An 11,683-nucleotide genomic window follows, 5' to 3' on the forward strand; every position below is an offset into this window, starting at 1 on the left:
TGATCTCCCCTCTCCAGCTATATCCCCCTCACTGATCTCCCCTCTCCAGCTATATCCTCCTCACTGATCTCCCCTCTGCAGCTATATCCCCCCTGACTGATCTCCCCTCTGCAGCTATATCCCCCTAACTGATTTCCCCTCTGCAGCTATATCCTCCTCACTGATCTCCCCTCTCCAGCTATATCCCCCTCACTGATATCCCCTCTGCAGCTATATCCCCCTCACTGATCTACCCTCTCCAGCTATATCCTCCTCACTGATCTCCCCTCTCCAGCTATATCCTCCTCACTGATATCCCCTCTGCAGCTATATCCCCCTCACTGATCTGCCCTCTGCAGCTATATCCTCCTCACCGATCTCTCCTCTGCAGATATATCCCCCTCACTGATCTCCCCTCTCCAGCTATATCCCCCTCACTGATCTCCCCTCTACAGCTATATCCCCCCTCACTGATCTCCCCTCTGCAGCTATATCCCCCTCACTGATCTCCCCTCTGCAGCTATATCCTCCTCACTGATCTCCCCTCTGCAGCTATATCCCAGTGACTGATCTCCCCTCTCCAGCTATATACTCCTCACTGATCTCCCCCCTACAGCTAAATCCCCCCTCACTGATCTCCCCTCTGCAGCTATATCCCCCTCACTGATCTCCCCTCTGCAGCTATATCCCCCTCACTGATCTGCCCTCTGCAGCTATATCCTCCTCACTGACCTCCCCTCTCCAGCTATATCCCCCTCACTGATCTCTCCTCTCCAGCTATATCCTCCTCACTGATCTCCCCTCTGCAGCTATATCCCCCCTTCACTGATCTCCCCTCTGCAGCTACATCCCCCACATTGATCTCGCCTCTGCAGCTATATCCCCCTTCACTGATCTCGCCTCTCCAGGGGTATCCCCCTTCAGCACTACCTCTCTCAATGATCTCCCCCTCCAGTTATATACCTCCTCACTGTTATCCCCTCTCTAGGCATTAATCCGGTCACTGATCTCTGGTCTCCAGCTAAACTCCCCCACCCCCTCCCCCCAAACAAACACACACTGATCTCCCCTCTTCAGGCATTACTCCCCTTACTGATATCCCCCTCTACAGCTATATCCCCCTCATTGATCTGATCTCTCATCTGCAGCTAAATCTGCAGCTAAATACCCCTTCAACTCTACCTCTCTCAATGATCTCCCCCTCCAGTTATATACCCCCTCACTGATATCCCCTCTCTAGGCATTATTCCCCTCACTGATCTCCCCTCTCCAGATATATCCCCTTTCTAGGCATTACTCCCCTCACTGATCTCCCCTCTTCAGCTATACCCTCCCCACTGATCCCCCTATCCTCTCCAGCTATATCTCTCCTCAGTGAAGTCCCTTCTCTAGCTCTAACCTCCCCACCTCCCCACCACCCTTCTTTGAACCCCACTCCCCAGCCACAACCACACTCCCCTTCACAAAAATCCCCTCTCCAGCCACAACCCTTCTTAATAACCTCCCCTCTCCAGCCACAAGTGCCCCCCTCGCTAAACTCCCCCTCTGGAGCCACAACCCCCTCACTGAACTGTCCACTCCAGTCAAGACCCGCCTCACTGAACTCCCCACTCCAGTCACAACTTCCTCACTGAACCGCCCTCTCCAGCCACAACCCCCTCACTGAACTCCCCACTCCAGCCACAACCCCCTCACTGAACTCCCCACTCCAGCCACAACCCCCTCACTGAACTCCCCACTCCAGTCACAACCCCCTCACTGAACCGCCCTCTCCAGCCATAAACCCCCTCAATAAACACCTCATCATCTCAACACATTCTCTTACATCATTTGCATTAAGTCTGTTTTTTTTCCTGCTATAATGGCACAGGGTGGGGGTTGGGGTCTCCATTAATAAATTACCAGCATCTTAATCAACCATACTGAGATGTTTCCAGGAGATTGCACAGCCACTGTGTCTTCCATACACTGAGCATTGATGCTTCCTCTCTCGAACATCCATTAGGAGCCAGGGAATGGCTAGATTAGTCCAGTCAAGCGTCCCAAATAATAATATTGGCCTCAGATATCTGGGACGGGAACGTTGTTAACCCAAAGATGGCCCAACTCAGGGAGCACACTGCAGCCTGCCTCATGGATATATAAGAGAATGGTAATGGGGTACATTATATCTAGAGAATAAAGATGGCAGCAGATCCCAGATTACTGAGCACAGGATGCTTTATTCCAGAATCCCTTTTTTTTATAAAACTGCAAGGAAGAAAGTGGAAATAATGCAGATAATTTCACAAAACTTGTGTGCCTTGCTGGTACAGTAGTGTGAACCGATCTGCAAAAAGTCTTTCCAACCTTAAGAGCAGACATAAATAGACGTTTCATCTTGGAGCAGTGTGGAGAGGTCATGAGGCTCGAGAGAGCCAAGCGCTAATGAGGCGAGGGGGGTACACCAGGGCTTATACTTTACAGTCTTTATTGCCCTCACATCTTCTGCACTGCCCCCTCCCCAGTTAACTCTTTTGTAAACCTTCTATCATCCATTCTTACTTATTGTTAAGAACCAGAGAGCACAATGTCTCCAGGCTCTAAATGATTGTAACTGGAACAAGCGAACCATAATCACTGATGTAAATGAGCATCAAGCCCATATGCAGCGGGAAGAAGCAGAGGATGCTGGGAACCAATGGGGATCAGTTAACACAAGCGCCTTTGCTGCAATGCCACCACATATTATTATTGTAAGCGCTGCACAGAAATCTGTGTCTGGTTCCATGACTGCAGCCTGAGCCCATTGTATCGGGAGCAATAAACATGGCATCAAATGAAGTAAAGGATTTGGAAACTATGTGATCGGACCCAACGGGAGTAAACCAGAGTTTATTGCTATTAGAGCTGAAGTTTTACACAGCAGTTTCCATTTTTTGCTTTCATAGTGTTGCCTCAATAATGCAGCTTCTAGGCAGTAAAGAGTTAACCCTAGCAGCTTCCCTGTAACCTCATTATTTTGCAGGTTTTCTTTCACACAAAAAGATCAGTACAAAGCAGAGGACTTTTCATCCATCGTCTTGAGAGTATGCCAGCAGGTATGGAGTCACATGATGTGAGCGATCACAGGCTTCAGCACATGGAGAGATGACACAGATGATAGAACAAAGATTTCACCAGACACTAGATGCTAAATATAGCTGCACACAGCACGTCCTCGCCTACATCTCCACAAATGAGCTACAACCATGGGTCTGTTCCAGCTTCGGACACGGAGCCCATTACTAAAGGCACAACCAGTCATACTGCATTTAGCATCACCCTCTTCCCAGTGCACAGGGAGCATGCCACGGCTGACAACCACTAATAGCTGTCATTAGGTTGGTGTCACACAGTGGGGGGTTTTGGGAAAATTGCAACTGTTTTTGATGTACTTTTTTAAGCCAAATCCAAAAGTGGATCCAAGGAGGAGAAATATTAAGTCCTTCCCCTATATTTCCATTTCCTTTCAAATCCACTACTGACTCCGCCCCTCACCTTGTATCCCTCCTCCTAAAAAGTGTGTTTGGGTGATGGCGGCCTAAGGGCTCTATTACACCAACAGATTATCTGGCAGATTTTTTTAAACCAAAGCCAGGAATGGATTTATTATTATATGGGGCAAATAGCTAATTAGATATAATTACAGATTTGAAAGGTATGCTGTCTGTCATCTTAAGTCTTCAAGTGTGCCGTCGTTTATCTCGCCGAGTTTCAGACCCCTGCACTGCAATATACATCCTCATCTGTAGAGGTTGTGTTAGTATAGACAGAACTCTCTTGCCTGTTGGGTTTTAGATAATACTATAGTGCAGCTAGGAGTCCAGAAGCCTAGCCTTGGTTGTCAGACTAAAAATCACAAGTGGGCATTGGATCCCTTTATTGTTGTTGTTGTTTTTGAGAACCCTGCACAACCCTTCCATACTCCAGCCTGAAGATAGTCTTCAAAATGGCTTCTTTATTAAGTAAGTTTTTTTTGTGTTGATCAAGCTATAACAAATAAATTATTCATAGCTTAATAAAAGAACCATATAAGAGATCATCACCTCTTGATTTCAAACACATAAACATACCCTTCCATTGCTTAAAACTACCTCAGATTTACATTATATCGAACCCATCCAACCCAACCCAGGTAGAATTAATCTCTGGCTCCTTACACATGCCTGGTTGTGATCTACCTGCCATGAGGCAGCAGGAATGACTTTGGCTCAGTGGGGTTTCTGCTCACTACAGCTATAATCCAGACTCTTGCCATGAGAGGCTTATGTGATGTGTAACCCAATGATCGCTTAATTATCATTCTAATCTTTCCACATAAGATGCCAAATGTCACATTTGCCAATAGATAATGTAAGTGATCTGCACTGGGCAGCTCCAGTGATTTCCAATACATGACAAAAGTCAGATCCAGCGCCAAGCCCCTACATTACTACTTTGAGCGCCAAGTGTGCCTGTGTTATTATACATACCTTGTGTTCCTCTTCAGCATACAGACTCTATTATTACCACACTATAAATGGTTTGCTCAGTTCTTTTGATTATCTACATGGCAGTATAGATTATCATGGACCCAATTTGCCCTAAAATGACTATTGCCTCCAGATTTCTCCCGCTGAATAATCTACTTCATGTAAAATTTCTACAGAAGATGCAGGGATTTTCACAAGTCTAGTTCAGATGACTGGAACAGTAGTGTGTAAATATGCTCTTATTGGAAACATTCACATGCTGCATATTTGTTCCATAAATTTCAACAACTGCTCCACACATGTAAATGGAGTTTGTGCAAAGCCCTGTCATCTGCGGCAGAAACATCACATTTACTTTTGTCACAGAAACTCCTCCAAAAAAATCTGTCATATTTGATTATACCCTGATGATAAACTCCGCTTCTCAGATGATATGGTGTATGAGGTGGGGGAGATCAGGCCTGCACTGATTCCACAGATATAATAATCATAATGGCCCTAATCCCAGTGTGCTCTGCTTAATAGTGCCCAGTCCAGGGCAATGTAAATATGTCAGCCATCAAATTATTACAAGGATTATCCACCTAGGGGGGAAACAAACGTTCAGGTCAAGACACAATATATAAAGATCCAAGCTGGAGGCCTCTCATCCTGTACATCTTAAAAGTAATCACACCATCCACAGACCACATGCAGAAAAAAAATCATGACATGATTAATATTACATATAAGTAGATAAGATACCTCCCACTATAAATAATAAGAATACTACATGGGATTTTCCTGCACTGAGCATTGTTCCAGCTTTGCAGGGCCGAATATAGAAGGCTTCAGTATATAGAAAGGCACAGGGATGTTCCGGAGCAGCATTCTGCTGTGCTGCTGCTTCCCAGCTGTTGGGTAAATTAAGGTCAATGAATGTAAATCACGATTTAAACACTAAAAGGGATAAGACTGCGCCATAGGGAAGGTGCGCTGGACTGGAAACACTAATGCATTCCCGCCAGCGCCATGCTGTAATCTGCTTAATAATTGAGCTCAGCACAAAAAGGCAGGGTTCTATGGCAGAGACAGGCAGCAGAAAACAGTAGGTCTGCTACCCCTATGTCTCACACACTAGTCACTTATCTGAACCTTCAGAACTCCCCAGTCATCAAGTGTCTGTGCTACAGAATTATAATCTAATGTAAAGAAGGACCAAAATATACTGGAGATCTCAGCCCCCAAGTCCATATGTGAAGTCATTCCATCTGCTTTCACGTCTGTCAATCTTCACTGTTTACTTCTGGCATTTAACATATCTGTTCGGCACACCCCCACAAAAAAAAAACCGTTTCATGGCCTAGTTTGTCAGCTAGAGACGGGAGAAGCACTTGCTAAGCATGTTCTCTCTTTGCTGCATCCTTGCAGCAGGAGATGGACTTTTATAGAATGAACATATTAAGAGTTTTGGGTTTCAAGACCCTGACTGATCAGTAGAGTGAGCAGGAAGATGACTGTGCTGCTGTGCATTTCTCTCCTTGCTTCCCATAGACTTGCACTGAAAGTAAAACTAATTTAAAAACTGCGGTTTTTTTAATGGCAGGTACCCTTTAAAGGCTATGGGTGTTTTTATTCATGTTTCCTGAATGCAAAATGAAGCAACTTCATAAGAAATGTTCTACTATTTTGTTGCTATTTAAAGATAATTCTGTTATTCTTTACAGGGGACAGAAGAAAAGTAAACAAAATTTTTAATAACAATCTACGTTTATTTTTTGCACTATAAGGGTATGTTCACACTGAGTAAAACAGCCGGAATTCTGTGGCGGAAATTTCAACCGCGGAATCCCACCTGTCTCAGTGTGACACTTTTTCTCTATGTAGAAGCACGCGCTCCTCCGCTGCCGCCGCTCTCCGCTAGCAGAAGTGACACGTCACTTCTTTGAGCGGAGGGTGGCGGTAGTGGAGGAGCGTGCACTCTCCCATAGACAGGCTATGGCACACTGAGGCAGGCACGATTCTTCCGCTGTGGAATTCCACCTGTTTTACACATTGGGAACATACCCTAAGGGCCAGTTCACACTGAGTAAAGTAATTTTGCCTCTCGTCTGTGTCAATGGGAGGGCTCATACGCATCAGTTTCAGCCGCTCTCTGCTCAAAGAAATGACATCTCAATACTTTGAGCGGAGAGCCTTGGAAGCGGGGGAGCCAGGCCCTCCCAGATGGCAAGCGGGATACCGTGGTGGAATTTTATCGATTTTACTCTGTGTGAATATTCCCTAATAATTACAAAGAAAAAATAAAGTTTCCATAGCCTTTACTACTGTAAGTTCCCTAAAAACCTTCTCCAGGAGCATTACAGATCATAGCAGTAATTCTTACAGGCAATATGTTATAGTCATTGTGACCCCAATAATTGTAACACTTGAGTCTGTGTAAAGCAAGCCTATGCTAGTGCTGCCATTACTGGTTGTTACCTGACATCTATTACCCCTTTTAGCTAACCTTAAGATAAATCAGATCATTATGCTACATCAGTGATGGTCAGGGTGGAGGGCAGCTCTGATGTCCCTGTTGTTTCCATGTCACCCGTATAGATCTGTGTATGGGCACATTCATTACAGTGCAGCTCGATTACCTCCACGGCAGAAATAGCACACTGAAGAACCTGAGAGAGGCAGGCGGCTGTCTGCTTGGATTGTCGGAGATTGCAGGAACATTATGTAATTGGGCTTAGCGGAGCAGCATGGTCTAGGGCAGGGTTAGGCAGTTCCTTGATCTGCACTACAATATTACCATTAGCACAAGCTGCTCTGAATATATTGTCTGGGAATGTGGCACATTAATAGACTGCTGAACTGGTCAGCCCCAACCTGTGCAGCAATTGTGTCACTTCATGGAGAACCAGGCCTGAAAGCAGCTTGTGAGTTGTGGTCTACAATACCTCTGAATATTAAGGCTTGGTTACACTGCATTTTTGCATCTGCTTCACTGTATCTGTTAGGCTACGTTCACTTCAACGTTTGACCATCCGGTACCATTCCGTCTACCTTTTCCGTTTTGGAGTAAGCAAAACAGAAACTGTCGGATCCATTAAAATCCCCATAGATTCCCATGATATTTTAGTGTGCTCCGTTTGCCCTAATTGTGCTCCGTTTGCATGCAATCCGTTCACATCCGTTTTACATTGTAGTCAATGAGGACGGATCTAAAATGGAAGGTATTTCCGTTCACATCCGTTTTTTTTCATCCGTTTTTGCACCGAGCATGCGCAGAAGCAGCAAGAAACCAAAGAAGAAAAATAAACGGATAGAAAAACGGATGCTGACTGATGCAAACGGATGCAAGCTGATGTACAAAAGTCTGTTTTTTTAAGCCAAAATACAAACGGACCATTAAAAAAAGATGAACATTTTGCAATCAGTTTGCATCAGTCTGCTCATCAGTTTATGCTCATCCGTTTAATTAATACAGACGGATCCGTTAGAAAAAAAGAAAAACGCTAGTGTGGCTGAGCCCTTAGTGTGTTTAATTTTCATGCACAGAAAAAGGGATTTAGATTTTTTTTTTTAATATGTAAATCTATGGAAAACGGATCCTGCAGAATGGCAAACAGCAGCATCCATTTTTACCATCAGTTTTTTCCTTTTAACATACACATTAAACGGACGGCAAAAATATAATGTGGATCCAGCATAACTGATTTAGAAACTGATGTAAGTTGCCTATAGTAACCAAATGAAAAAAAGCACCCAGATAGGAATGTCAGATTCCTGCAAGATCCCCAAAAAGGTGTGGTCTAGTAAGACATTGGGTGTGGTGAATTTTTATATATTTTATTTTTTTTAATATTTTTATTTGTATAGCGCACACAGATTCCGCAGCACTTCACCTATCTGTATGTTTTGGGTGTGGGAGGAAACCGGAGTACCCGGAGGAAACTGACACAAACACAGAGAGCATACAAACTCTTTGCAGATGTTGCCCTTGGCCCTCAATTGTCAAGCAAATGGGTTTGAAGAACGTTGCCGAACCTGAACTAACTGATGCAGGGGAAATCCCATTTTTTTCCTTGGGGATCCACTGGGTTTTTATCTGGTGTCTATTTTGCAGGATTAAAGCGGATAAAGAATTACTGCTAGTAATATTTTTATGTCCGCTGGGATCCACAAAATAAATAATATAAGGGTGAAGCTAGCCTAAGGCTTGGTTCACATCTGCATTTGGCATCTGTTTAGAACGGATGTAGATGAATGAATGTTATTAAAAATTGATGACAAACTGATGCAAACAGAACACTTCCATTTATATCTGTGATCGTAAACTTCAGTGAAAATTTTGAACGGACATTTCTGCTAGTTGTCTGTTTTATTAAACAGGAAAAAAAGTGTGTGCGCTTTTTTTTTTTGTTCAAAAAGAAGTGTATGCTAACTGACACAAACAGATGCAATGAAAAAAAAAAAAATATATATATATATATATATGTTCATTTCTGAAGCCTTAATGGATAAATGAATGAATTAATTATTGAATTAATGTAATGAAAAAATAAGGCTGATCTCTTGACAAGACCAGAGACAAAGCGTGCATTGAGGTCTGGGATGTAATTTCTCTGCATACAAGTATGTTTGGGGAAAATGTATGGGTAAATGGGTATTTCAGATTTATTAATTTATTTTACATAAAACCTTAAAGGGGTACTCCGGCGCTGATAAAAAACAAAAACAGGTCCCTGTAGGGCTGGGCGGTATACCATGAAAATACCGATACCATCCCTGGCGTCAGTTAACCGACCTCAACTCTGCCAGGACGGTATTTCTCATCCGGCGGCCACATCCTCAGCCCCCTCGCGTCGGCGCACCTACCTGCCTGGGTTAATATACTCTGCTGCCTGGGGTGAAGAGAGTTAACACTCTTGATCCCTCCACAACCCAGAGAAGCAGGGCAGGGGATGAGAGATCCCCTGCCTCCATAGTATCACCGCTTGAAGCATGCTTCTCGACTGGCGGCCACCTCCCTGCTCCCGCTGGACCCGTCTCACATACCCGGCACTAAGCACACATGCTCCCCTGCCGTTTGCACACAGAGGTCCCCGGTCTCTGGAGGAGGAGGCCGCAGGGACCACAGGATTCTGGTGATGCTATTGCTGCGGGTGCTGGAGCTGTACAGCGGAATCGGGGGTCTGCACTTCGCCCCCCGATCCTGCTGTACAGCTCCAGCACCCGCAGCATCACCCGTTCCCGTGGTCCCTGCGGCCTCCTCCTCCAGAGACCGGGGACCTCCGTGCGCAAACGGCCCACAGGGGAGCGTGTGTGCTCAATGCCGAGTATGTGAGACGGGTCCAGCGGCTGTCCGGCGAGCAGGGAGGTGGTGGCCAGAAGAGAAGCATGTGTGCCGGGGGGGGGGGGGGGGAGGAGGAGATACCATTTATGAGCCCCCCTTCTATTGGTCCCCCAGGTGCTGCCACCCTCCCCCAGTCATCCCTCATTGCCCCTTGTCACCCCCAGGTGCTGCCACCCTCCCCCAGTCATCCCTCACTGCCACCCTCCCCCAGTCATCCCTCACTGCCCCTTGTCACCCCCAGATGCTGCCACTCTGCCCCAGTCATCCCTCACTGCCCCTTGTCACCCCCAGGTGCTGCCACCTTCTCCCAGTCATCCCCAGTTGCTGCCACCCAGCCCCAGTCACCCCTTGCTGCTGCCACCCTGCCCCTTGTCACCCCCAGGTGCTGCCACCCTCCCCCAGTCATCCCTCACTGTCCCTTGTCACCCCCAGGTGCTGCCACCCTCCCCCAGTCATCCCTCACTGCCCCTTGTCACCCCCAGGTGCTGCCACCTTCCCCCAGTCATCCCTCACTGCCCCTTGTCACCCCCAGATGCTGCCACTCTGCCCCAGTCATCCCTCACTGCCCCTTGTAACCCTCAGGTGCCACCCTTCCCCAGTCATCCCTCACTGCCCCTTGTCACCCCCAGATGCTGCCCCTTGTCACCCCCAGGTGCTGCCACCTTCTCCCAGTCATCCCCAGTTGCTGCCACCCAGCCCCAGTCACCCCTTGCTGCTGCCACCCTGCCCCTTGTCACCCCCAGGTGCTGCCACCCTCCCCCAGTCATCCCTCACTGTCCCTTGTCACCCCCAGGTGCTGCCACCCTCCCCCAGTCATCCCTCACTGCCCCTTGTCACCCCCAGGTGCTGCCACCTTCCCCCAGTCATCCCTCACTGCCCCTTGTCACCCCCAGATGCTGCCACTCTGCCCCAGTCATCCCTCACTGCCCCTTGTAACCCTCAGGTGCCACCCTTCCCCAGTCATCCCTCACTGCCCCTTGTCACCCCCAGATGCTGCCCCTTGTCACCCCCAGGTGCTGCCACCCTCCCCCAGTCATCCCCAGTTGCTGCCACCCAGCCCCAGTCATCCCCAGCTGCTCCAGTCACCCCTTGCTGCTGCCACCCTGCCCCTTGTCACCCACAGCTGTTGCCACCCTGCCCCTTGTCAGCCCCAGCTGCTGCCACACTGCCCTTTGTCAACCCCAGCTGCTGCCACCCTCCCCCAGTCATCCCTCACTGCCCATTGTCACCCCCAGGTGCTGCCACCCTCCCCCAGTCATCCCTCACTGCCCCTTGTCACCCCCAGGTGCTGCCACCCTCCCCCAGTCAACCCTCACTGCCCCTTGTCACCCCCAGGTGCTGCCACCCTCCCCCAGTCATCCCTCACTGCCCCAGTCATCCCCAGTTACTGCCACCCAGCCCCAGTCATCCCTAGCTGCTCCAGTCACCCCTTACTGCTGCCACCCTGCCCCTTGTCACCCCCAGGTGCTGCCACCCTCCTCCAGTCATCCCTCACTGCCCCTTGTCACCCCCAGGTGCTGCCACCCTCCCCCAGTCATCCCTAACTGCCCCCTGTCACCCCCAGGTGCTGCCACCCTCCCCCAGTCATCCCTCACTGCCCCTTGTCACCCCCAGGTGCTGCCACCCTCCCCCAGTCATCCCTCACTGCCCCTTGTCACCCCCAGGTGCTGCCACTCTCCCCCAGTCATCCCTCACTGCCCCTTGTCACCCCCAGGTGCTGCCACCTTCCCCCAGTCATCCCTCACTGCCCCTTGTCCCCCCCAGGTGCTGCCACCCTCCCCCAGTCATCCCTCACTGCCCCTTGTCACCCCCAGGTGCTGCCACCCTCCCCCAGTCATCCCTCACTGCCCCTTGTCACCCCCAGGTGCTGCCACCCTCCCCCAGT

This window comes from Dendropsophus ebraccatus, chromosome 4, assembly GCF_027789765.1.
Source record: "Dendropsophus ebraccatus isolate aDenEbr1 chromosome 4, aDenEbr1.pat, whole genome shotgun sequence".
Classification (NCBI taxonomy): domain Eukaryota; kingdom Metazoa; phylum Chordata; class Amphibia; order Anura; family Hylidae; genus Dendropsophus; species Dendropsophus ebraccatus.